General features: G+C 42.3%; 1 protein-coding gene across 5 annotated transcripts in view; it reads left to right on the top strand.

Annotated features, from left to right (window-relative positions):
* The window catches only part of LOC124006838 (bifunctional heparan sulfate N-deacetylase/N-sulfotransferase 1-like), a 140,699-nt gene that overhangs the window by 26,936 nt on the left and 87,389 nt on the right, over positions 1–26,374 (top strand). For 3 of the 5 annotated variants that reach the window (XM_046317022.1, XM_046317026.1, XM_046317021.1), the window contains exon 2: positions 4,810–4,981. The exons of 1 other annotated variant lie outside the window; for it this stretch is intronic. The gene's annotated coding sequence lies outside the window, so the exon portion shown is untranslated. Of the gene's footprint in view, positions 1–3,707; positions 4,258–4,809; positions 4,982–26,374 lie in introns of those variants that run through there. One more of the 5 variants, XM_046317023.1, reaches the window with a different exon arrangement.

Here is a 26,374-nt window from a genome sequence, read left to right as displayed (position 1 = left end):
AATGGAGTACCGTGATTAATGGGCAGTCCAGCGTGCGTCAGCTATGTAGCCAAGAGATCAGTGTCCAGGGGGCAGCGGTGGATGGGGCAGGGGGGCTGGGCTGGCGAGTGTTATCCAGGTTTAAAAAAAAACTAACAATGACTAAATAGCTTGTAGCTAGTTAGCTGGTTAGCGTCTGGAGGTTCTTGAGTGTGTCATAAAAATAAAATAAAAATTAAAAGTAACAGCCAATTCCGTACCACAGTGGGTGAGGCAGGTTTCCGGAAGGTATAAACAAAATAAAAATCAAAAAGAGATAGAAAGTAAATGGGTTCAGAGTGTTTGGGATGTGGTGATTCAGATGGTTAGCAGGCCTGTGCTAACAAGCTAACAGTTCGTAGGCCCGGGCTAGACAAGCTAGCCGTTAGCAGGCCGAATTAGCAAGCAGGGAGATGGCGACGGCTAGAGAGTTAACCTTTGGGGGGACGTCGCGATGGGGTGAGTCTGTTTATTCCTCTTCATGCGGTGACATCGACAGACCGGTCGTGGGCCCGGGTAATTGTAGCCCAGGAGTATGCTACAGGTGCTCTAGTACGCTAGGTGAGCTGGAGACACAGCGTTTCAGAAAGCTCGCGGGCCTTGGCCGGCAGATGGATCTTTGGCGATGTCGCAACGAAAAAGCCTGTTGAAACCACCTCGGACGATTATGTCGGCGGACCAGTCGTGATGGATCGGCGGGGCTCCGTGTCGGCAGTAAAGGGTCCAGGCCAATTGGCAAAAGAGGTATTGTTTGGGCCTCTTCGGCTAGTCGGGAGATGGGCTTAGCTCGAGGCTAGCTCAAGGCTAATTGGTGCTTGTTTTGGGACAGAGACGTTAGCCAGGAGTAGCCACTCGGATTGCAGCTAGCTAGTTGCGATGATCCGGTGTAAAGGTTCAGAGCTTGCGGTAGGATATCCAAATATACTAATTATATGCATATTCTAGCTTTGGACACATGGAATAAACAAACATAGTCAATAATACAATAGAGAAAGTATATATACAGTGTGTGCAAATGAGGTAGGATAAGGTGGATGAGGCAATAAACAGGCCATAGTGTCGCAATTATTACAATATGGCAAATGAAACACTGGTGTGATAGTTATGCAGAAGTTGAGTGTGCAAGTAGCGATACTGGTGTGCAAAATAAATGACAATATGGTGATGAGGTAGTTGGATGGGCCATTTACAGATTGGCTATGTACCGGTGCAGTGATCTGTGAGCTGCTCTGACAGCTGGTGTTTAAAGTTAGTGAGGGAGATATGAGTTTCCAGCTTCAGTGATTTTTGCAGTTTGTTCCAGTCATTGGCAATGGAGAACTGGAAGGAAAGGCTGCCGAAGGTGGAACTGACTTTGGTGGTTACCAGTGAAATATGCCTGCTGGAGGGTGTGCTGCGGGTGGGTGTTGCTATGGTGACCAGTGAGCTGAGATAAGGCGGGGCTTTACCTAGCAATGACTTATAGATGACCTGGAGCCAGTGGGTTTGGCAACGGACATGAAGCGAGGGCCAGCCAACGAGAGCATACAGGTTGCGGTGGTGGGTAGTATAAGGGGCTTTGGTGACAAAACGAATGGCACTGTGATAGACTGCATCCATCTAGCTGAGTAGAGTGTTGGAGGCTATTTTGTAAATGACAGTGCCAAAGTCGAGGATTGGTAGGAAGGTCAGTTTTACAAGGGTGTTTGACAGCATGAGTGAAGGGTGCTTTGTTGCGAAATAGGAAGCCAATTCAGTTTTACTATGTATGTATAGAATGTAAAACGATCTGGACCAAATGGAGAAACAATTCATCAAACCCTAATTCGAGCATTAGCTCAGAACTGTGTGAAAATGACCTTTGTGTGCATTGAGGACTGGCATGTGAGATGAGTTCAGAGCACGTTTGAGGAGCAGCCAGTTAAGTGTTGGGGCTGATCCTGAGACCAAACCTTTGGGTGGCTCTATCAGAATAAGCTTTATTTGCGAAGTACATTTTCACATACCCGGATTTGACTCGGTGAAGTAGTGATGCTAGCAATAGGCTAAATGTACAGACTTAATATAGAGGAATTTACACCATCTCTAGAATATAAACAGAATATAAATAATTGTTGCAAGTCACGTGCTGCCTCACTGAGCACCACATAGATAGCTAAGTACATTAGCATGGATGGATTCTCTGGGCGATATGCTCCTTGGCAGTTCCACAGAGCAGTGAAATTCTTTCTCCAATTCCTGCCTCTCTTAAATGCATTTATTTAATCTGGTTTAGGATGATCTCTTTTGCAAGTGTGTGTGTGTGTGTGTGTGTGTGTGTGTGTGTGTGTGTGTGTGTGTGTGAGAAAAAAAGCAAGGGAGGAAAATTAAATGAGTAGCCCATTGAATTATGATTCCTTCTACCTTCATTCCTTCCACAAATGTGATTGCATTTCTATGCATGCATATTGTATAGGCTTTTCATGTCTGGAATTGTCATGCGGGTCGTATTATCCTGCCGTGTCTGTCAATATGACTCTCTCAGTTTCTTTGATTTTATATATATTTATAAAGCCACATTGATAACATCCATCACTTCACAACCCCAGTCCTGGTTGGAATAACAGAAGAGATTTTGCAAATGAACACTGTTGTCTCAGGGAGAAGGTCTGTCAGGGGTCAGCATGTCTATGGGAGAATCTCATTTGCATTTCATTGATTCATGTTTTTCTCTCTTCACCTTCCCAAAACCCATTGAATGAGAAGGTCAGAGGGGAGGGACCTCCTTTCTTCTCATCCATTGGGTTTTGGGAAGGTGGAGAGAAACTTGAGGAATCAAGGAAATTCAATTGAGTCTCCCCATGTCCATATCAAGTCACTTGCTGGCAGTTTCCTGAGACCACAAGATCTTCTCTACCTGACCTGCTGACAACTAGCCAGCATGCCTCCTCAAGGTGACAACTTTACGTTGCACATCACATGTCAGCCCGGACAGTGGGCACAGAAGATTAAAAAAAATATATATATACTTATTCCGTTGTGGGAGAGAGTGGGATACGGGTAGCTTTTGGAATTGGGAGGGTTATTTCGGCTGTTCAGGGCTAGAACCCCATTATTTGGGGTTGGCATCCGTCATTGTTAGAGTATCGTAACCCTTTGTAGGTGAGAGAAGGGGACAGGCTCAAACTGCCAACAATAATAACAAAACCATTAGCATCAGCTGTGCGCTCTGACATGATCTGTCAACAGTCAGTAAAATAGTATGATTGTTTTGGCCTTGGTTTCAGGATATGAGGAGTATACATTCTGGGCCCTCCAAAAAATATATGACTACTATCCCAAATTCTCTCTCTATCCCTACAAATATAGGCTGCCGCTTACAGCCATCAGACTATTCAAAACTATGTTTGCAAATAAACAGCAATCCAAAACACCACCGGCCTTGAACACAAACCACTGTCAGAAAGATTGACCATTTCACAGTACAGAAATGATAATGGTTCCTCCTCCAATGGTTACTCCTCCACATTCTTCCCACGACAACCCAGGGAGAAAAAAAAAATCCCTCTTTGAAAATGTTGAGCATTTCCTTTCCAGATAGACTAGACTGAGGATTTGTTCTCTCTGAATGGGAAATATGGGGAGCAGATTCAAACAATGGTCAGACATATCAAACTACTTAGTTCTTTAGAGGATTCCTAGAGAGGACTACTTAGTTCTATAGAGGATTCCTAGAGAGGACTACTTAGTTCTATAGAGGATTCCTAGAGAGGACTACTTAGTTCTATAGAGGATTCCTAGAGAGGACTACTTAGTTCTATAGAGGATTCCTAGAGAGGACTACTTAGTTCTATAGAGGATTCCTAGAGAGGACTACTTAGTTCTATAGAGGATTCCTAGAGAGGACTACTTAGTTCTATGAGAACCTAAATCATATAGCACATACGAAAAGACGTGGGCTCACTATTACCACAAAGGAAGCATGTCGTTTAGGAAAGGTGTGTCGATCAATCCCTCCCTCCCTCTGGGAAGTAGCTGTATGTTCCTCAGTATTGCCACACAAGCTCTACCAACAGTGAGCTGGCCAGCACACAACTGGTTGGAGTTAGACTGATTTTTGAATAGTACTCGGTCAGGTAATGTGTATTTATCAAGATGATGAATAAGGGCGTTTGACATATCTTTTTATATTCCCGATCACGCTTTCATTCTCAATACTGCACTAGTATGCACATTCCACAGGAGATGGGCTTAGTAGTGAGTTGACCCAATTGTAATCTGGTAAGTGCTCTTTTTGAAGTGGTACCCTTTCCTTTATCTCAAACCCCAGTGTGTTTACATAATTAAGTGTTGTTGCTGTAATGTTGATTCACAGTTGGCTGTACAGTGTGAATATTGTCAATCACGTTAAAACGTCACAGTACAATCAAATGTGTAATTCAATGGTTTTGAATGTAAATTTGACATCTTCATAAGTATTTTTCATAAAAGTGACATTGTTCAATCTGATACAGGCTATTAGCATGACTGGTGGTGTGTAGGCTAACCCCCCCCTGTTTCATAATGATCTACAAAGGGGGTTTACTCTTAAACCAATGTGGCTCTGTATGTTCCAGACTCTTTTAATATAATATGCCACTTAGCAGATGATTTTATCATACATTTTATGCATACAGTTTTTACATATGGGTGTTCCTGAAAATAGAACACACTGTTCTGGAATTACAAGTTTCAGTCTACCAACTGAGCTACAGAGGACCTATTTTTTTGTTGTTGTTGTCATGCATACATCTCATTTAATAAATGTTGTCTTCTTCTTCTGTGTTTTTCTAGGCGTGCCTGTCTGGTGTGTCTGTGAGGAACATTAGTCTATATCACCAAATACACCAGGGTCCCCTGACCTGAAGCCTGTTCATATCTGATGCTCTTTCAGAAGAGAGAGTACCACCGCACTGTGGCTGGAGATTTTGTTTTAAGGAAGAGAACCCCCACCGTTTGGAAAAGGGTAAGAACTTGTCTTTTATCCTGATGAGCGTCCTGTTCAGGGACTGTACACTACCATTCAAAAGTTTGGGGTCGCCTAGAAATGTCCTGGTTTTGAATGAAAAGCAATTTCTTTTGTACATTACAATAACATCAATTTGATCAGAAATACAGAGTAGACATTGTTAATGGTTAAAAAAATATATATAAAAGGATCTCGTACAACACTGTACTGGCAACACTGTACTGCTCCCTTCACAGAACAGCGTAAACTGGCTCTAACCGGAATAGAAAGAGTGGGAGGCCCCGGTGCACAACTGAGCAAGAGGACAAGTACATTAGTATCTAGTTTGAGAAACAGACTTCTCACAAGTCCTCAACTGGCAGATTCATTAAATAGTACCCGCAGAACACCAGTCTCAACAGTGAAGAGGCGACTCCGGGATGCTGGCCTTCTAGACAGAGTTCCTCTGTCCAGTGTCTGTTATTTTGCCCATCTTAATCTTTTTCTTTTTATTGGCCAGTCTGAGGTATGGCTTTTACTTTGCAACTCTGCCTAGAAAGCTACATCACTGTTGATGGTGAGACTGGTGTTTTGCGGGTACTATTTAATGAAGCTGCCAATTGAGGACTTGAGGCATCTGTTTCTCAAACTAGACACTAATATATTCTGGTTAGAGCCAGTTTACGCTGTTCTGTGAAGGGAGTAGTACACATCATTGCATGAGATCTTCAGTGTCTTGACAATTTCTCACGTGGAGTAGCCTTCATTTCTCGGAACTAGAATAGACTGATGAGTTTCAGAAGAAACATTTTGAGCCTGTAATCGAACCCACAAATGCTGATGCTCCAGACACTCAACTAGTCTATAGAAGGTCAGTTTAATTGCTTCTTTAAATCAGAACAACAGTTTTCAGCTGTGCTAGCATAATTGCAAAAGGGTTTTCTAATGATCAATTAGACTTTTAAAATGATGAAGTTGGATTAGCTAACACGATGTGCCATTGGAACACAGGAGTGATGGTGTTTGATAATGGGCCTCTGTATACCTATGTAGATATTCCATTAACAGGCAGCTGTTTCCAGCTACATTAGTCATATACAACATCAACAATGTCTGCACTATATTACTGATCAATTTGATGGTTATTTTAATGGACAAAGAAGGCATCAAGCTCCCTCACGCTCCAGAAACAGGAGAGAGGTTCCCTCCTGCCACATTCTGTCTCGGACAAGGCTTACTGTCATCCTGGGTGGGAGGTGGACTGATTTGGATGGCGGAGGTAGCAGGTCTCCTGGAGGAGCATTCAGCACTGAAACAAGGGGCGAAGAGTGAACACTCGGCCTCCCTCCCCTAATAAGACAAAGCACCCTGTGCTTAAGTGAGAGGTGGAAGTGCCTGTACCTGTCACTTGCCGTTTGGGTTGTGTGCCAGTGGTATGCTAGTAGCAGCCTGTTCAGCAGGCATTCTAACCTTTGGGGCTTGATCTGGCTAATTTAACACAAAATATCCCCTGTCAAAACTTGGGTTCGAAGTTCGCACCGATATTGGATCACATCGAATGAAGGAAATACAATATTGGGTTTCCAGTGCAAATGGATTGACTATTTCAAAATGAGGAACTAAAATAGGGTAGTCGGAGGAGCTTGCCCATTTGGGCTGTTGCCCAGGGTACTTGAACTGTCTAGCTGCTCAATATGGATTTGCTTTGAGTTTATTAGTTCTCAAAGAGATGTCCATTGTGAACAAATACAAAGTTATAGTACTTTTTGTACTACACCACATGTAAGATCTTTGACTATTCATGTGTACTGCATTACTGAAAGAAATGGCATTTGGCTCATAGGCATTTTGTGTATTTCAACAAGTTTACATTTTCTTCACCTTCTGTACGTTAGGGAAGAAGTGGAGGAGAATGAATTATGAACTTTCATGAATAATTGAAAGTATTTGGCAGAATTTATTAATTAATATGTGAGAAAGGCATCTCCTAGAGCCATTTACTGTGCTGGGACTAACTCACAACACCGCCTGATTCTGCAAGGCTGCTTCAACCTGGAGAATGATTAGCCAGTCAGGGCAGACGGACCTTTTTTCAAATGATGCATATTTAAGACCTCATGAGACATAGTCTTACGTCAGATGGCGTTACTCCTACGCAACGCTCGTCCCTCAACCGATCTGTCTAGTAGGATGTGGAAGTTTTATATATTAAGTATTTGAATACTCCCGAGTATCTACCATTCAACAATGAAAACATAATCACTGCGTTCTCGTATGACTCTCCATGAAATAGGCAGAATAACTAGAGAGATTATTACAAATGTGACAGTGATTTAATAGTTTGCCGTTGTGAGAAAATAAAAACAAAGCGGTGGCTTTCTCTTGCATAAATGATGTGCTATAGGACGTCAGTCTCCAGTGCAATGACTTCAACTTGATCATCTGCTTAGCTTACCGTTGTAATGTTAGCTAGCTACACTGAACAAAAATACAGTTGAAGTTGGAAGTTTGCATACAATTAGGTTGTAGCCATTAACTTGTTTTTCAACACCTCCACAAATTTCTTGTGAACAAACTATAGTTTTGTCAAGTCGGTTAGGACATCGACTTGTGCCTGACACAAGTCATTTTCCCAACAATTGTTGACAGACAGAACATTTCACTGTATCACAATTCCAGTGGGTCAGAAGTTTACATACACTAAGTTGCCTGTGCCTTTAAACTGCTTGGAACATTTCAGAATGATGTCATGGCTTTAGGCTAATTGACATCATTTGAGTCAATAGGAGGTGCACCTGTGGATGTATTTCAAGGCCAACCTTCAAACTCAGTGCCTCTTTGCTTGACATCATGGGAAAATCAAAAGAAATCAACCAAGACCTCAGAAAAAAGACCTCCACAAATCTGGTTCATCCTTGGGAGAAATTTCCATACGCCTGAAGGTACCACGTTCATCTGTACAATGGTACGCAAGTATAAACACCATGGGGCCACGCAGCCGTCATACCGCTCAGGAAGGAGACGCGTTCTGTCTCCTAGAGATGAACATACTATGGTGCGACGGCTGCGTGATCCCAAGAACGACAGATTTTCACTGTCAGCTCGGGGGATCCATTCTTGCAACCTTACAGTTCACTTGTCCAATGCTATAACTACCTGCCTCTCGTTGCACTCCACAAGAGCCTGCTTGTTACGCGAATGCAGTAAGCCAAGGTAAGTTGCTAACTAGCATTAAACTTATTTTATCAAAAACAATCCATCTTAATCACTAGTTAACTACACGGTTGATGATATTACTAGTTTATCTATCGTGTCCTGCGTTGCATATAATCTCACTGAGCATACAAGTATCTGACGTGGTAGGCAGGAGCCGGCTCGAAATAATTCATTCAAACAGCACTTTGTGCGTTTTGCCAGCAGCTCTTCGTTGTGCGTCAAGCATTGCTCTGTTTATGACTTCAAGCCTATCAACTCCCGAGATGAGTCTGGGATAACCGAAGTGAAATGGCTAGCTAGTTAGCGGAGTGCGCTAATAACATTTTAAACATCACTCGCTCCGAGACTTGGAGTAGTTAGACTTGGAGTTGTTCTGCATGGATAACGCTGCGTCAAGGGTGGCTGTTGTCATTGTGTTCCTGCTTCGAGCCCAGGGAGGAGCGAGGAGGGGGACGGAGGCTATACTGTTACACTGGCAATACTAAATTGCCTATAAGAACATCCAATAGTCAAAGGTTAATGAAATACAAATGGTATAGAGGGAAATAGTCCTATAACTACAACCTAAAACTTCTTACCGGGGAATATTGAAGACTCATGTTAAAAGTAACCACCAGCTTTCATATGTTCTCATGTTCTGAGCGAGGAACTTAAACGTTAGCTTTCTTACATTGCACATATTGCACTTTTACTTTCTTCTCCAACACTTTGTTTTTGCATTATTTAAACCAAATTGAACATGTTTCATTATTTATTTGAGGCTAAATTGATGTTATGCATGTATTATATTAAGTTAAAATATGTGTTCATTCAGTATTGTTGTAATTGTCATTATTCCAAATAAATCCCCCCCCCAAAAAGCGGCCGATTAATCGGTATCTGCTTTTTTGGGTCCTCCAATAATCGGTATCGGCGTTGAAAAATCATAATCGGTTGACCTCTGATGTAAACTTCTGACCCACTGATGTGATGAAAGAAATAATAGCTGAAATAAATAATTCTCTCTACTATTATTCTTGCATTTCACATTCTTAAAGTAAAGTGGGGATCCTAACTGACCTAAAACAGGGAATTTTTATTAGGATTTGTCAGGAATGGTAAAAAACTGAGTGTAAATGTAATTGGCTAAGGTGTGTAAACTTCCGACTTCAACTGTATATAAACGCAACATGCAACAATTTCAAAGATTTGAATGAGTTACAGTTCATATAATCAAATCAGTCATTTGAAATAAATTAATTAGGTCCTAATCTATGGATTTCACATGACTGGGAATGCAGTCATGCATCTGTTGGTCACAGATACCTTAAAAAAATGGCAGGGGTGTGGATCAGAAAAGCAGTCAGTATCTAGTGTGACCACCATTTGCCTCATACAGCATGACACATCTTCTTCGCATAGAGTTGATCCGGCTGTTGACTGTGGCCTGTGGAATATTGTCCCACTCCTTTTCAATGGCTGTGCAAAGTTACTGGATATTGGCTGGAACTGAAACGCGCTGTCGTACATATCGATCCAGAGCATCCCAAAAATACACAATGGGTGACATGTCTAGTAAGTATGCAGGGCATGGAAGAGCTGGGACATTTTCAACTTCCAGGAATTGTGTTCAGATCCTTGCAACATGGGGCCGTGCATTATCATGCTGAAACATGAGGTGATAAATGGTACCACAATGGTCCTCAGGATTTTGTTATGGTATCTCTGTGCATTCAAATTGCCATAGATGAAATGCAATTGTTTGTTACTTGACCATACCATAACCTCACCTCCACCATGGGGCGCACTGTTCACAACGCTGACATCAGCAAACACCATACCATAACCCCACCTCCACCATGGGGCGCACTGTTCACAACGCTGACATCAGCAAACACCATACCATAACCCCACCTCCACCATGGGGCGCACTGTTCACAACGCTGACATCGGCAAACACCATACCATAACCCCACCTCCACCATGGGGCCCTCTGTTCACAACGCTGACATCAGCAAACTACACGCTGTCTGCTATCTGCCCGGTACTGTTGACACCGGGATTAATCTGTGAAGAGCACACTTCTCCGGTGTGCTTGTGGCCAACTTTGGTGAGCCTTTGCCCACTGAAGTCAGTTACAACGCTGAACAGCAGTCGTCAGGTCAAGACCCTGGTTTGGACGAAGAGCAGGCAGATGAGCTTCCCTGAGAGAGTTTGTTTGTGCAAAAATCCTTTGTTTGTGCAAACCCGCGGTGTCATCAGCTGTTCGGGTGGCTGGTCTCGGATGATATCGCAGGTGAAGAAGCCAGGTCCTGGGCTGGCATAGTTACTTGTGGTAATTTATTTTATCTGGCAACTGCTCTGGTGGACATTCCTGCAGTCAGCATGCCAATTGCAAACTCCCTCAATTTGAGACATCTATTGTCCCTAGCACAAGGTGCACCTGTGTAATGATCATGCTGTTAAATCGGCTTCTTGATATGCTACACCTGTCAGGTGGATGGATTATTTTAGCAAATGATAAATTGGCACTATCAGGGATGTGGACAAATTTGTGCATAACATTTGAGAGAAATAAGATTGTTTTGTTCTTGGATAATGTATGCTATCTTTTATTTCAGCTCATGAAACATGGGACCAACACTTTACATGTTGAGTTAATATATTTTTTTTTGTGTAGTTTTCTGACATACTGTTAAACCCCCGAGCTGACAAGGTAAAAATCTGTTGTTCTGCCCCTGAACAAGGCAGTTAACACTCACTGTTCCCCAGTAGGCTGTCATTGTAAATAAGAATTTGTTCATAACTGACTTTCCTTGTTCAATAAAAATATAAAAATATAAATTGTTTGAGGTTACCATACATTGTTTACCGGGTTTAATGTTTAATTCAGTAATGACTCTAAATAGTTATGGCTATCAGTTTTTATCGGCAATAAGAAACTGCTAGCCATTGGCTGCTAATAGCGGAGAACTGCTAGCTAACTGGCAAGCACAAAACACAGTTGCCAACTTCGCGTACAGAACCGGCATACTAAGATAAAAGAAATGTGACACTGTGTGACTGTGTGTAACACATTAGTGCAGGAAATGAAAATGCTGGGATTAAACAATTAACTAACTATGCAAATGAGCAAAAGCTGTGTTCATTAAGGAAATAGACGTCTGGCTCAAATAGAAGCCTGGCACAAATAATTGCCTTTTTAAGCCATTAAAAGCTCTGGCTATTATTAGTTTTACTGTAGCTAGTTAGCCAGAGTGAATTTACAAAGTAGAGCTATCTACTCCGATTTCAGAGCACTCTCGTCTGAGCGTGCCAGAGCGCAGAATAACTGATGAATGTACGAACGCTCAACACCTGTTGCATATGGCCGCTGTTAGTAAATATCTGCAAAAAAGCATAGTTAAATTGTTGTCACCAACATTAGCCAGTTAGCAGAACGAACAGAACGAACAATCTGACAACACTCTCTGAATTTACGAATGCACAGAACAAATTCACTAACATACCCATTGTGTGTGCAGCACTAAGTAAGTAGCTGGTTCGTTAGCATAATCTTTTCAGTGATCGGCCCAGCTAGCAGACTAATGTTGGACAAATTCATGCTAGCTTTAGTGTCCATTGTCAAACTTGAAATCGGGTGTTTTGAAGCACAACCTCTTAGCCAAATGTGGCGGCTAAAACAGATACATTTCAACTTTTATGGGACAGAAAATGGGGTTCAGCAGACGGTCACCTAGGTAATGTTTTTAATGTTGGACAGCCGTTGTAGCCGGACCTCTTTTGATCTATACCATGACCCTTTGTGAGATACGAGACAGATCAGTGCAGGCGCTGTCAGACAATGATCATCAGGTTCTTTGAACCAGTATCTTGGTAGAGGCACAGCCAACACTCCGCTACTGTAATGACCAACAGATGCTCCCCATTGTGATTAGTTGACTTGACTGTTGGCTTGTTTTCTAGTGCACACGTCTTTGAATTCTAATGAAATGAGCCTTTGAGAAAATGGATTGTTTGCTTTATGGTCACTGGCACTGACTGGTAGGCCCAGGGCACTGTGCACTGATTCACAATGTAGCTTTGTTTTGGTATTTTAACCTGCTTTCATTTGTTCTGTGTTTATTTTCCTATTTTTGTTTTAGGAGGAAATGTCAGAAGTTGTCTTAAAGTGTTTAGAACCCTGCGTCTCATAGGAACATCCCCAATGCCAGAGTTTCCCAAAGTCGGTCCTGGGGACCCCAAGGGGTGAACTTTCAGTTTTTTGTCTTAGCACTACAGTTGATTTTAGAAATATTCAATGCTTGATGAGTTGATTATTTGAATCAGTTGTATAGTGCTAGGCCAAAGACCTTTTGGGGTCCCTAGAATGGAATTTGGGAAATGCTGCCCTATTGTTACGTTTAACTAAATTAATTAACATAGTACTGTGGACCCTCATTTGAAAAACAACTCACTTGCATCTGTTCTGTCTGCCCTCAGACAGAAAAAGGACCCCTGGTCCAGACGAGGTCAGAGCAGGGCACGTGACGTCTACGGTGTGTCTGGCTGTAGTCTGGGCGCCTAGCCTCTGTCCCTGACTCAGTACCTGTCCCTGATTCAGTTCCTTTGGCTCTCAGGGGCCTCGTTCCAAACCGCCAGCTCAGAGCGTTTATAACCCTCAGAGGGGACTTTAAAACACAAACGCTCACGCAGTAGAAAAGATGCAGAGGACAGCCACTAAACTGATGGGACCCAGGTGGCACTAAACTGATGGGACCCAGGTGGCACTAAACTGCAGAGGCCACTGTGATAGTTCATAGTGACAGGCCAGTCAGAAGGTTGTCATTTGCATGCAGAAAGGGTTGATAGAGCTGAGTAGACAGTCAGTGCTCAAGTGTGAGTTTTACTTGCCTTTGGTTTTACCCCTGAAAATGGGCCTCTGCTCAGGCAGGGTACATAAACGTTTAAGTTACAGTGGGTTGGGGGGGGCGTGGTAACCAACAGTGTTGCTATGTCCATGTGTCCATACAGGATCATTAAACTATCTTACACACTCAATCTGCCCATAGTTCATCAGGATGTCATGGGAAGTAGGCATGCAGAGCTGACTTCTCATGGCCCAGCTTTATAGTGGATGGAGCCTTGTCAGTGGAAGTAGTAGGCCTAAATCACAGCCACGTAGCCGTGCCACATAATTACAGAGGAGGCTGTTAATATGGTCTCTACAAGACATTAGCATCTCACACTGGACCCAAAGACACTTGGCAAGTTTTTTTTTTGAGGAATCAGTGGGGAGGCGAACGACACAAAATCCAACACTTTAAGCAGGTTATTCTGAGCATCGGCAGGACAGCATTCCTCTGTGGCGTTCTTTCGATCCATGCCCCATCGACAGACAGCGTGCTGGCAGATGGTCTGTCTGTGTGGGTGAACGTTGCTCTGCTGTGCCCTCTACTTCTCCCCAGCCGGCCAGCCTTTGCATGTCATCCCTGTTCTCCCTTGTTTGCCCTGATTGATGGATTGTGTTGTGAGCAGCCTAGTTCTTCTGCAGGTATGTGCTGCAGCACCTGGTTCAGTATGACAGCATGTCATCCCCACCAGCCGTCTCTAAATTTGACTGGAATGTGTTCCAGAAGAGGGGTTGCTTTGCTGCTGGGATATCAAAAATGGTCCAGCTGTGTCTCTTGTTAATGAGAGCACAGCAGTGCTCCCAAGTTGGACAGTGGTTGAAGCATGGTGATGAAAAGCTAGGCTACCCATTGAGACCAGATGAAGGGAAGCGAGAATGGAAGAATGGTCTTCTGAGTGAGATGTTGCTGCTGATTAAGATGCTTGACCCTGAAGCCTTGTTCCGCACACACATGGCCTATCATACTATAGTAGCTCTTTGGGTTCCATCTCTGCTCCCTGAGCATTAAGGCAGTCTTCACAACATATTTTACTGTACGATCAGAGACTAATTCTGACACGTATGGTTCCGTATATTCGAAGAAAAAAATATATATATAAAAAAAAGCAGCAACATAAGATGTTGAACAATCTTTGTTGGTTAAGCTGGGGAAGAGGGAGGGAGAGTGGAAATGTTTCCTTCAACCCCCCCCCCCCCCCCTCCCACACCCCCACGGCACTGCTCAAACGAGACCCCACCGACACCTTTTTCTTCAGCTGCGATTCAACTCAATTATCTGAATGGCTGAGTCGCCTGTACCCTTTTCATAATGGCTTGTTGTGTTTAGGAATTCTCGGCATGCTGACAATTTACAATGGAGGGGGCCACATTGAACCACCCCTGCCTCACCTGTCTCCCTCAGCACCAAGCCAAATTAAACACTAAAGGTGACTCTTTTGTTTACCCCCCCCCCCCCACTCTTTCTCTCCCTCTCCGTTCCCCCTCCTCTCATGCTCCGTCTATTCTCCATGCCAAACCTCATGCCAGGCTTCTATTCTCTAAAGGCCTTTTAGTTTGTTTTGGAACTGCTATGTAGTAGGTCTGGTATTCTTTTTATAGAATGATGTGTGCATATGGTAGTTATGTAAGGATATTTTATCTGGTAATCCTGCTTTAGTCACATATGCTCAAATTGGTGGCTTGAGCTGTCTGAACTGGACAATCGCCTGTTTCGCCTGAACTGGACAATCGCCTGTTTCCTTTCCCATTTTATGTTTTTCATTTGTGATAGTTCTTTTGGGAATTAAAAGAGCAGTCGTGTTATTTGTCTGGTGTTCTCATATTCCGGTAATGCCAACTGATTGTGTTGTTGTGGGAACGTTGTTCACATTCATTGAAATTCTAATCTCTTGACTTAGAAAAATTGGAATGTTCATTGAATCAAAGTAGACCATGTATCACGGGATCAAGACTTATTTTCCTCCATTCTGTTAAATGGCTTCTATGCATTTTGCCTCCAACTTCATGTTTTTTTAATAACACATGGGTTGTTTAGGATTTAAAGCTCACGGCAGAGTTTTTCCTTTCCTTTCTATCTCAGGCTTCCAGGACACTGGAGCTATGGGGATGTGTAAGGAGCACTGAAAGGGGACTGCATGGTGATAAAAACTATTTCTCTGTTCTGACTAAATCCGTGGTCCTCTTCCACTTAATCACCTTCTCCCCGTGGTGTGTTCCAGTCAGCTCCCTCTGAACATGCCTCATCCACCAGCATGTTATTGCAGCCTCCTCCCCACCAGACACCGCTCCCCATGCGTTTTGAATCCATCAACCCACCCCTCGTCTCCTCTGTTCCCCAACGGTGACACCATCGGAGCAGGGAAGTGTAATGACCTAAATTGATGTACTTCAGGGTGAGACGACACCATTTAAGTGAGGGATGCAGCTGCCATGAAGCCAATCGCTCCCTAGTGCATTGGTCCTGCTCGCTTCTCCAGTCCCCACGCCTTGTCGTCTTAACCTCCAAGCTCTGGGCAGTGGTGTAACTTTGTATCACTGTGTGACGCGATTAGTGAGGCCACACTGAAGAGTCAGACTCTAATCGCCGGGGGGTATTCAACCCCACAGATAATAAAATGTACGGAATGCCCTCTTCCATTCTCTCCCTGCATATGCTGTGGATTGCAAAGGGAGCTGACATTTTTATTTTAGAAGAATTTAGTCAACATACGTAGTTGGAAATGCCTAGGGCTTTATCTTATCATGGTGGACACAGAAACTATGGAGAGGAAATGGATGTTTAGTAGTATTCAATATAATGGCACAGTGCTCTCTTCTAGGTCCTATCAGGTGTTAAGGGGAATTCTTAGGGATCAAATCCCATTAACGGGATCGATATGACAACATCCGGTGAAATGGCAGAGCGCCAAATTAAATTATTAGAAATATTTAACTTTCATACAATCAGAAGTGCAATACACCAAAGCTGTATTTGTTGTTAATCCAGCCGCCATGTCAGATTTCAAAAAGGCTTTACGGTGAAATCAAACCCATGCTATATTATGAGGACAGCACCCCATCAAAAAAAACAGACAATCATATTTCATCCCGCCAGGCGCGACACAAAACTCAGAAATAATTATATAATTCATGCCTTACCTTTGACGAGCTTCTTCCGTTGGCACTCCAATATGTCCCATAAACATCACAAATGGTCCTTTTGTTCAATTAATTCCGTTGTTATATATCCAAAATTTATTTGGCGCATTTGATCCAGAAAAACACCTGTTCGAACTCAACTTAGATATTTTGTAGTCATGTTAACTAATCTTTGTCCAATCATTTCAAACAACTTTCCTAATACAACTTTAGGTATAACTTTAGGGGATAAAATGCGTTCAATAGCAGATAAAAACGAAGTGGAGCGAGCTTTCAGGTCGCGCACCCCTAACAAACAGTACACTACACTCGACCCTCACTCTGAACAGCCCTACTTCTTCATTATTACACAAAGGAAAACATCAACCAATTTCTAAAGACTGTTGACATCCAGTGAAAGCGATAGGAATTGCAAGCAAGTGCATTTAGAAATCTAGATCCCCCATAGAAACTCATTGAAAAGAGTGACCTTTTTTCAATGAGTTGGTTTGTCCTCAGGGTTTCGCCTGCCAAATAATTTCTGTTGTACTCAGACATCATTCAAACAGTTTTAGGAACTTCAGAGTGTTTTCTATCCAAATCTACTAATAATATCCTAGCTTCTGGGCCTGAGTAGTAGGCAGTTTACTTTGGGCACGCTTTTCATCCGGGTGTGAAAATACCTCCCCCTAGCCTAGAGAGGATAAGGGGAAATACACTAGTGTCTACAAATGGCTCTCTAAAATCAAATCAAACTTTATTTGTCACGTGTGTCGAATACAACAAGTCTAGAGGGGATACTGAGTCAATGTGCAGAGGTACATGCTTTGTGCCCACTGACAAAGCAAGGCTTACACATTCTGAATGACTGATTAAACAATTATTGTATTCTTCAGGGTCAAAATATAAATATTGAGTTTAATCTGATCTAAGTTTAAGCCAATCTCAGATGAAGATGAGGGCTATTGTTTGGTGTGTTTGCTCAGGGTAAGAGGAATTCCACTGGATGTCATAAGGTGAATGCACCAATTTGTAAGTCGCTCTGGATAAGAGCGTCTGCTAAATGACTTAAATGTAAATGTAAATTCTAGAGTGGAAGTGAAAAGGTGGGGCAGTCTCCCTGCGTTGTGATTGGAGAAGCCAAGAGTGAGTGTCATTGATCTGGATGTTGGAGATGCGTGCTGCAGCCCGAGGTCATCCCTAGTGTTTCAGAACTGAATGGCTGATTCTAGAAAACGTGCAATCCTAAATCTCACCGCGCTCTCTTTCTGGGAAAGGGCCGGCATGTAATCAACACGTTTCAGATGCCGCTGTGCACCTTCAATCGACTTTTGAATGCAGCCCTATTTTTCCTCCTCTGTTCTCATTTACTGTGCTCCGTTAAAGTGAGAGCGTAGTTATTTTATCCTCAGTTTGGTACAGAGAAGTCTACACTTGGAGCAGTTTTACTGAGCGAAACGTCAAGGTCCGTAGAGTACAGATTATAGGCCTCATGGATCATTTTTAAGGAACCCCATGAGGCTTTGCCAGAGAGGGTTGGATGTGAAAACAGAGTTATGGGAGAGACATCCCCCTCACCACAGCCTTAAGAATGTATGTTATCTGGTATTTAATAAAGTACTGGTATGCCGTCTCCATAGGCAACCATGCTAATGGATATCATGAGGAGCAGCCCATGCCTGTGGTTCCAGCTCCATTTCTATATCAATCAATCAGTCAAATGTACAGTGGCAAGAGAAAGTATGTGAACCCTTTGTAATTACCTGGATTTCTGCATAAATTTGACATAACATTTGATCTGATCTTCATCTAAGTCACAACAATAGACAAAGTGTGCTTAAACGAATAACACAAAAATGATTGTATTTTTCTTGTCTATATTGAATACATCATGTAAATATTCACAGTGTAGGTTGAACAAAGTATGTAAACCTCTAGGCTAATGACTAGAGTCAACTAACCGGGAGTCGAATCAATGAGACGAGATTGGAGATTTTGGTTACAGCTGCCTTGCCCCATAAACATTCACAAAATTTGAGTTTGCTATTCACAAGAAGCATTGCCTGATGTGAACCATGCTTTGAACAAAACATCTCAGAAGACTCAAATTAAGAATTGTTGCATTGCATAAAGCTAGAAAGGATTACAAAAGTATCTCTAGAAGTCAGTCCATGGTAAGACAAATTGTCTAAAAATTGAGAAATTTCAGCACTGTTGCTAGTCTCCCTAGGGGCTGTTGTCCTGCAAAGCTGACTGCAAGAGCACAGCGCAGAATGCTCAATGAGGTTAAGAAGAATCCTAGAGTGTCAGCTAAAGATGTACAGAAATCTCTGGAACATTCTAACATCTCTATTGACGAGTCGACGATAAAATAAAAACACTAAACAAGAATGGTGTTCTTGGGAGGACACCACAGAAGAAGCCACTGCTGTCCAAAAAAAAACATTGCTGCACGTCTGAAGTTTGAAAGAGCACCTGGATGTTCCACAGCTCTACTGGCAAAATATTCTGTGGAGAGATGAAACCTACAGTCTAGTTGTTTGGATGGAACACACAACACTAGGCGTGCTGTGCCTTTCTTGTTCTCCACACAAGCATCAAAACCTCATCCCAGCTGTAAACTATGGTGGAGGGTGCATCATGGTTTGGGGCTGCCTCTGGGCCTGGGCAGCTTGCTATCACTGATGAAGAACACTTCCTCCCAGCTGCCCACTGCACTGAGGATAGGAAACACTGTCACCACTATAATTGAGAATTTCAATAAGCATTTTTCTACGGCTGGCCATGCTTTCCACCTGGCTACTCTTACCCCGGTCAACAGCACTTCACTCCCCACAGCAACTCGCCCAAGCCTTCCCCAGTTCTCCTTCTCCCAAATCCAGTCAGCTGATGTTCTGAAAGAGCTGCAAAATCTGGACCCCAACAAATCAGCCAGGCTAGACAATCTGGACCCTTTCTAAAATGATCTGCCAAAATTGTTGCAACCCCTATTACTAGCCTGTTCAACCTCTCTTTCGTGTCGTCTGACATTTCCCAAGATTGGAAAGCAGCTGCGGCCATCCCCATCTTCAAACTCTTGACCCAAACTGCTACAGACTTATGTCTATCCAACTTTCTTTTCTAAGGTCTTCGAAAGCCAAGTTAAAAAACAGATTACTGACCATTTCGAATCCCACCGTACCTTCTCTGCTATGCAATCTGGTTTCAGAGCTGGTCATGGGTGCACCTCAGGTCCTAAACGATATCGAACCGCCATCCATAAGAAACAACACTGTGCAGCCGATAGCCTTGGTTTCTGAAATGATTGCCTCGCCTGGTTCACCAACTACTTCTCTGATAGAGTTCAGTGTGTCAAATCGGAGGGCCTGTTGTCCGGGCATCTGGCAGTCTCTATGGGGGTGCCACAGGGTTCAATTGTTGGACAGACTCTCTTCTCTGTATACATCAATGATGTCGCTCTTGCTGCTGGTGAGTCTCTGATCCACCTCTACGCAGACGACACCATTCTGTATACTTCTGGCCTTTCGTTGGACACTGTGTTAACAACCCTCCAGACGAGCTTCAATGCCAAAGCTCTCCTTCCTTGGCCTCCAATTGCTCTTAAATACAAGTAAAACTAAATGCAGGTTATTCAACCGATCGCTGCCTGCACCTGCCCGCCCGTCAACATCACTACTCTGGACGGTTCTGACTTAGAATCTGTGGACAACTTCAAATACCTAGGTGTCTGGTTAGACTGTAAACTCTCCCTACAGACTCGCATCAAACATCTCCAATCCAAAGTTTAATCTAAAATTGGCTTCCTATTTCGCAACAAAGCACCCTTCACTCATGCTGTCAAACACCCTTGTAAGACTGACCTTCCTATCAATCCTCGACTTCGGCGATGTAATTTACAAATACCCTACTCAATAAATTGGATGCAGTTTATCACAGTGACATCCGTTTTGTCACCAAAGCCCCACCACTGCAACCTGTTCACTCTCGTTGGCTGGCCCTCGCTTCATACTCATCGCCAAACCCACTGGCTCCAGGTAATCTACAAGACCCTGCTAGGTAAAGACCCCCCTTATCTCAGCTCGCTGGTCACCATAGCAGCACCCACCTGTAGCACGCGCTCCAGCAGGTATATATCTCTGGTCACCCCCAAAACCAATTCTTCCTTTGGCCGCCTCTCCTTCCAGTTCTCTGCTGCCAATGACTGGAACAAACTACAAAAATCTCTGAAACTGGAAACACTTATCTCCATCACTAGCTTTAAGCACCAGCTGTCAGAGCAGCTCACAGATTACTGCACCTGAACATAGCCCAGCTATAATCTAGCCCAAACAACTACCTCTCCCCCTACTGTATTTATTTATTTATTTTGCTCCTTTGCACCCCATTATTTCTATCTCTACTTTGCACACTCTTCCACTGCAAATCTACCATTCCAGTGTTTTACTTACTATATTGTATTTACTTTGCCACCGTGGCCTTTTTTTTGCCTTTACCTTCCTTATCTCACCTCATTTGCTCACATTGTATATAGACTTATTTTTCTACTGTATTATTGACTGTTTGTTTTACTCCATGTGTAACTCTGTGTTGTTGTATATGTCAAACTGCTTTGCTTTATCTTGGCCAGGTCACAATTGTAAATGAGAACTTGTTCTCAACTTGCTTGCCTGGTGAAATAAAAAATAAATGAATAAAAATGAATTCCCAAGTTTATCAAGACATTTTGCTGGAGAATGTTAGGCTGTCTATCCAGACATCCCAAGAATATTGCTGAACTGAAACAGTTTAATAAAGAGGAATGGTCCAGAATTCCTCCTGACCTTTGTGCAGGTCTGATCCGCAACTACAGAAAACGTTTGGTTGAGGTTATTGCTGCCAAAGGTGGGTCAACCTGTTATTAAATCCAAGGGTTCACATACTTTTCCCATACTGCACTGTGAATGTTTACACGGTGTGTTCAATAAAGACATGAAAACATATAATTGTTTGTGTTATTCGTTTTAGCAGACTGTTTGTCTATTGTTGTGAGCATATTTATGCCAAAATCCAGTTAATTCTAAAGGATTCACATGCGTTTTCTTCCCACTTTATTTATATAGCCCTTTTAACATCAGCAGATGTCACAAAGTGCTTATACAGAAACCCAGTCTAAAACCCCACAGAGAGCAAGCAATGCAGATGTAGAAGCACAGTGGTTAGGAAAAACTCCCTGGAAAGGCAGGAACCTAGGAAGAAACCTAGAGAGGAACCAGGCTATGAAGGGTGGCCAGTCCTCTTCCGGTTGTGTCGGGTGGAGATTGAGTACATGGCCATTAAGTCTAGATTGTTCTTCAAGACGTTCATATTTGCCAGCAGAGTCAAATAATAATCACAGGGGTTATAGAGGGTGCAACAGGTCAGCACCTTTCTAGGGCAGGCGTTCCGCTAACGGAACTCATCAACATTCTGCTGAAAAGGCAGCTAGCAAATATACATATAGTTTTTTTATAATATGTAGCTTTCACACATTAACAAGTCCAATACAGCAAATGAAAGATAAACATCTTGTTAATCTGCCCATCGTGTCCGATTTCAAATGTGCTTTACAGGGAAAGCACAACATATGATTATGTTAGGTCCTAGCCAAGTTTTTAAAAAACACATACATTTTTCCAGCCAAAGATAGGAGTCACAAAAAGCAGAAATATAGATAAAAATGAATCACTAACCTTTGATCTTCATCAGATGACACTCATAGGACATCATGTTACACAATACAATAATGTTTTGTTTGATAACGTGCATATTTATATCCCAAAATCTCAGTTTACGTTGGCGCGTTACGTGCAGTAATGTTTTGATTCCAAAACATCCGGTGATTTTGCAGAAATACTCATAATAAACATTGATAAAAGATACAAGTGTTATTCACAGAATTAGACTTAAGACTTCTCCTTAACCTGTTACTCCTACCCCCTACTTTTTCGAACATTCTGTTAAAAATCACGCAACATTTCAGCGCCCTGCTGCTCATGCCAGGAATATAGTATATGCATATGATTAGTATGTGTGGATAGAAAACACTCAGACGTTTATAAAACTGGTTAAATCACGGCTGTGACTATAACAGAACGTGCGTTTCATCGAAAAGCGCAGGAAAATCTGATCACTGAAAATGGAAATATATATCCATCCGCCACTTCAACCCATTGATAAAGGCGAACCACAATAAATGGGGCTGAGGTTGCAATACCTACAGCTTCCACACGATGTCAACAGTCTTGTCATTTGCCTAGGCTTTGTTTCTTGGTCAAACAAAGAAGAGACCAGCCATTTGTTCAAGTCTCCGACCGGATATTTTGGTTGAGATTTACCCGGACATTATTTCCAGACGGACAGCTAAAGAATATACTTCGCCTCGTGATCAATTTGATCGCTTATTAACGTTTACTAATACCTAAAGTTGCATTACAAAATTATTTCGAAGTGTTTTGTGAAAGTTTATCGTCAACTTTTTTTAATTAAAAAAAATGCTGTTACGTTATAAGACGCTATTTTTTCCGTTTATCACACAGTCTTCATAGATCGATATCTAGGCTATATATTACATTTACATTTAAGTCATTTAGCAGACGCTCTTATCCAGAGCGACCCGATTTAATCGAAAAAAAGACCCAATCGTGATTATGGGACATCTAGGAGTGCCAACAAAGATGGTCAAAGGTAATGAATGTTTTATATTTTATTTGTGCGGTTTGTGTAGCGACGACTATGCTAATTATTTTGTTTACGTCCCCTGCGGGTCTTTTGGGGTGTTACATGCTGTCAGATAATAGCTTCTCATGCTTTCGCCGAAAAGCATTTTTAAGATCTGACTTGTTGCCTGGATTCACAACGAGTGTAGCTTTAATTCAATACCCTGCATGTGTATTTTAATGAACGTTTGAGTTTTAACTAGTACTATTAGCATTTAGAGTAGCGCATTTGCATTTCCAGATGTCTAGATGGGACGCCTGCGTGTCAGGTAGGAGAAAGAGGTTAATGCAACTGCTGTGTCAGTTTTAAAAAACTTTACGGAAAAAGCATAATCTGAGAACGGCGCTCAACCCAACACAGCCAGAGGAATATCCGCCATTTTGGAGTCAACAGAAGTTAGAAATAACACCATAAATATTCACTGATGATCTTCATCAGAAGGCACTCCCAGGAATCCCAGTTCGACAATAAATGACTGATTTGTTCCATAAAGTCCATTTATGTCCAAATAGCCACTTGTTGTTAGCGTGTTCAGCCCAGTTCATCCATCTTCATGAGGCGTGAGCACATCATCCAGACAAACTATAAAAGTTCCGTTACAGTCCTTTAGAAACATGTCAAACAATGTATGGATTCTTTAGGATGTTTTTAACAAAACATCAAGGTTCCAACCAGAGAATTCCTATGTCTGAAGAAAACACTGAAACAAGAGCTAACTCTGTCGGGAGCGTGCGTCACGAGCCTGAGACACTCTGCCAGACCATTGACTCAAACAGGTCTCATGAGCCCCTACTTTATAGTAGAATCCTCATTCAAGTTTCTAAAGACATCTAGTGGAAGCCGTAGGAAGTGCAACTTGACTCCATAGACACTGCATTCGGTAGGCCAAGCTTTGAAAAACTACAAACCTCAGATGTCCCACTTCTTGGTTGGATTTTTCTCAGGTTGGATTTTTCTCAGGTTTTCGCCTGCCGTATTAGTTCTGTTACACTCACAGACATCATTCAAACAGTTTTAGAAACGTCAGTGTTTTCTATCCAATACTAATAATAATATGCATATATTAGCATCTGGGACAGAGTAGGAGGCAGTTCACTCTGGGCACGCTATTCATCCGGAAGTGAAAATGCTGCCCCCTATCCCAAAAGAGTTAAGAGTAAATTACAGTTGGCTTTTCATAGCTGAGCCTTGAGGTTGAGACGGCAGGTGCAGTATAAGGTAGACTGTGTACACCACCTAAAGCAGTAAGGACAGGAAAGCAGGTAGGTATGCCAATGCTCGGTCTACCATCTGTTAGCTGGTGATGATTGAATTGCTTCTTAAGTCTGTGTTTGTTTAACCGCTGCCAAAGATGGGACAATTCTAAGAACTCAACTATGCTTAATTCCTCTGATGTGCTTGTCAGCTCAGATTGGTTTTTCCACTGCTATTTCACTTTTTGGGGGGGGCTCGGTGTCTGAGTGTGTGATGGTATGCACCGTAGACTGAGGTTTATAGGAGGCCGAGCTGCCATGTATTTATTAGCTCCATACAACGGTAGGATAATAGTTGTCTGTAGTCCCCCAGATGTGCTATTTTGTAAACGTACAGTATATCCACATCAATGACGGTGTAACAAAAAGGTTTCTCCTGGAAAAGATCAATGGCTGTGAGAGCTCCTGCCGTTTTTAATTGGTAGGGCTCGAGTCGTGAAGAATCTCTGGGAAGTCCAAGCCTATTGGTTTCCTTTACCATCCACTAGAGTAAACTCTGCCTTCACCCACGCTTGGACCATGACAGGCTGATGTATCACTCTCGGCTTTCTTTAGCATTTCCCCCTCTCTCCTAAACCTTTCTCACCACCTCACCCTGGACCTAGTATACTATACCCTTCTATACGTCCCCCTCACACACACTCATCTTTCCATTCACTGCCTGTTTGTTTTCTGCAGCTAGATATAGAAGCTGACATTAGTGCTGTGGATGTCCCCCTCTTTTCATTTTAAGATGGAATGATTAGTAATCTCCTGCCCCGGGTTAAGGAATGCACACATTCTTCCAGAATTAATTGAGTGTCCTCTTGGAACATAAAAAAAAGAGTTTTTCCCGGTTGTCGTTTTTCATAGTAGTTGTAACAAGGTTACCATTAGAAGGTGCTGTCTGTTCCTCCACCTCTCCCAAATTAAGATTAATGAGGAAGTGTGTGTGTGTGTCTCTACGGGTGCCAGCAGGGACCAAAATATATTTAGTAAATTGTCTCTCCGCTGAACGTTAGAGGGGATGAACAGTAGGATGCACATGTTCTCCATCATTTTCACCTTGTAGTCTTACAGCGGCCACACATTCAAGCTAGTATGGATTCATTTATGATCCAGTGAGGAAAACGCTCAAGGATTTAATGGGTGTAATTGGACTGAGGAAAACTGAGGATGGATCAACAACATTGTAGTTACTCCAGAAAACTAACCTAAATGACAGAGTGAAATGAAGGAAGCCTGTACAGATTTTTTTCCCAAAACAAAAAATGTGGCTAAGGAATTTACTTTTTGTCCTGAATACAAAGTGTTATGTTTGAGGCAAATACAACACATTACTGAGTACCACTCTTCATATTTTTAAGCATGGTGCTGGCTGCATCATGTTATGGATATGCTTGTCATTGGCAAGGACGAGGAAGCTTTTTTGGATTTAAAAAAAAAAACGGAGTATTGCTAAGCCCAGGCAAAATCCTAGAGGAGAACCTGGTTGTCTGCTTTCCAACAGACAAATAAACCTTTCAGGCAGGACAATAACCTAAAAATGCAAGGCCAAATATACACAAGTTGCTTACCAAGTCCACACTGAACGCTCCGGAGTGACCAAATTACAGTTTTGACTTAAATCACTTTGAAAATCTATGGAGAGATTTTAAAATGGCTGTCTAACAACAGACTTGACAGAGCTTTAAAATAAAGAAAGAAAGAAACAAAGTGCATATTGTACAATCCAGTTGTGCAAAGCTCTTAAAATATGTACACCTGTAATCACTGCCAAAGGTTCTTCAAAAAAGTATTGACTTGGGTGTGAACAATTATGTAAATTAGATATCTGTATATATTAATTTTTTTAAATGTAAGTTTCCCATTTTTTTGCACTTTGTCATTCTGGGGTATTGTGTTTAGATGGGTGTGAAAAAAATGCTATCTAGTCCAGTTAAATGGTGTGAATACTTTCTGAAGGCACTGTAAGACATGCCTCATAATATTCAATTCAGGTTTCAAACAGTTATGTATGTTTTCAAAATGCATATTGCTTCCATCTCACATTGTAAAGTGGTGAGTGTGAGCCACGCTTCAATTACCGGTTGAGATATAAAAATAGTTGCCATTTTTTAAATCGTGCACCAAAACTGTTTTTAACACAGGATTGTGTTTAGAATTGCTGCACAGTGAATGGGCTTATGAAAGCACGTTATACTCAAAAAGCAACCAGCTGACGAGCTGCAGGAGAAATCC

The sequence above is a fragment of the Oncorhynchus gorbuscha genome, linkage group LG20 (genome assembly GCF_021184085.1).
Source record: "Oncorhynchus gorbuscha isolate QuinsamMale2020 ecotype Even-year linkage group LG20, OgorEven_v1.0, whole genome shotgun sequence".
In the NCBI taxonomy this organism is placed as follows: Eukaryota; Metazoa; Chordata; class Actinopteri; order Salmoniformes; family Salmonidae; genus Oncorhynchus; species Oncorhynchus gorbuscha.
This window is presented reverse-complemented; position numbering and strand designations above follow the sequence as displayed.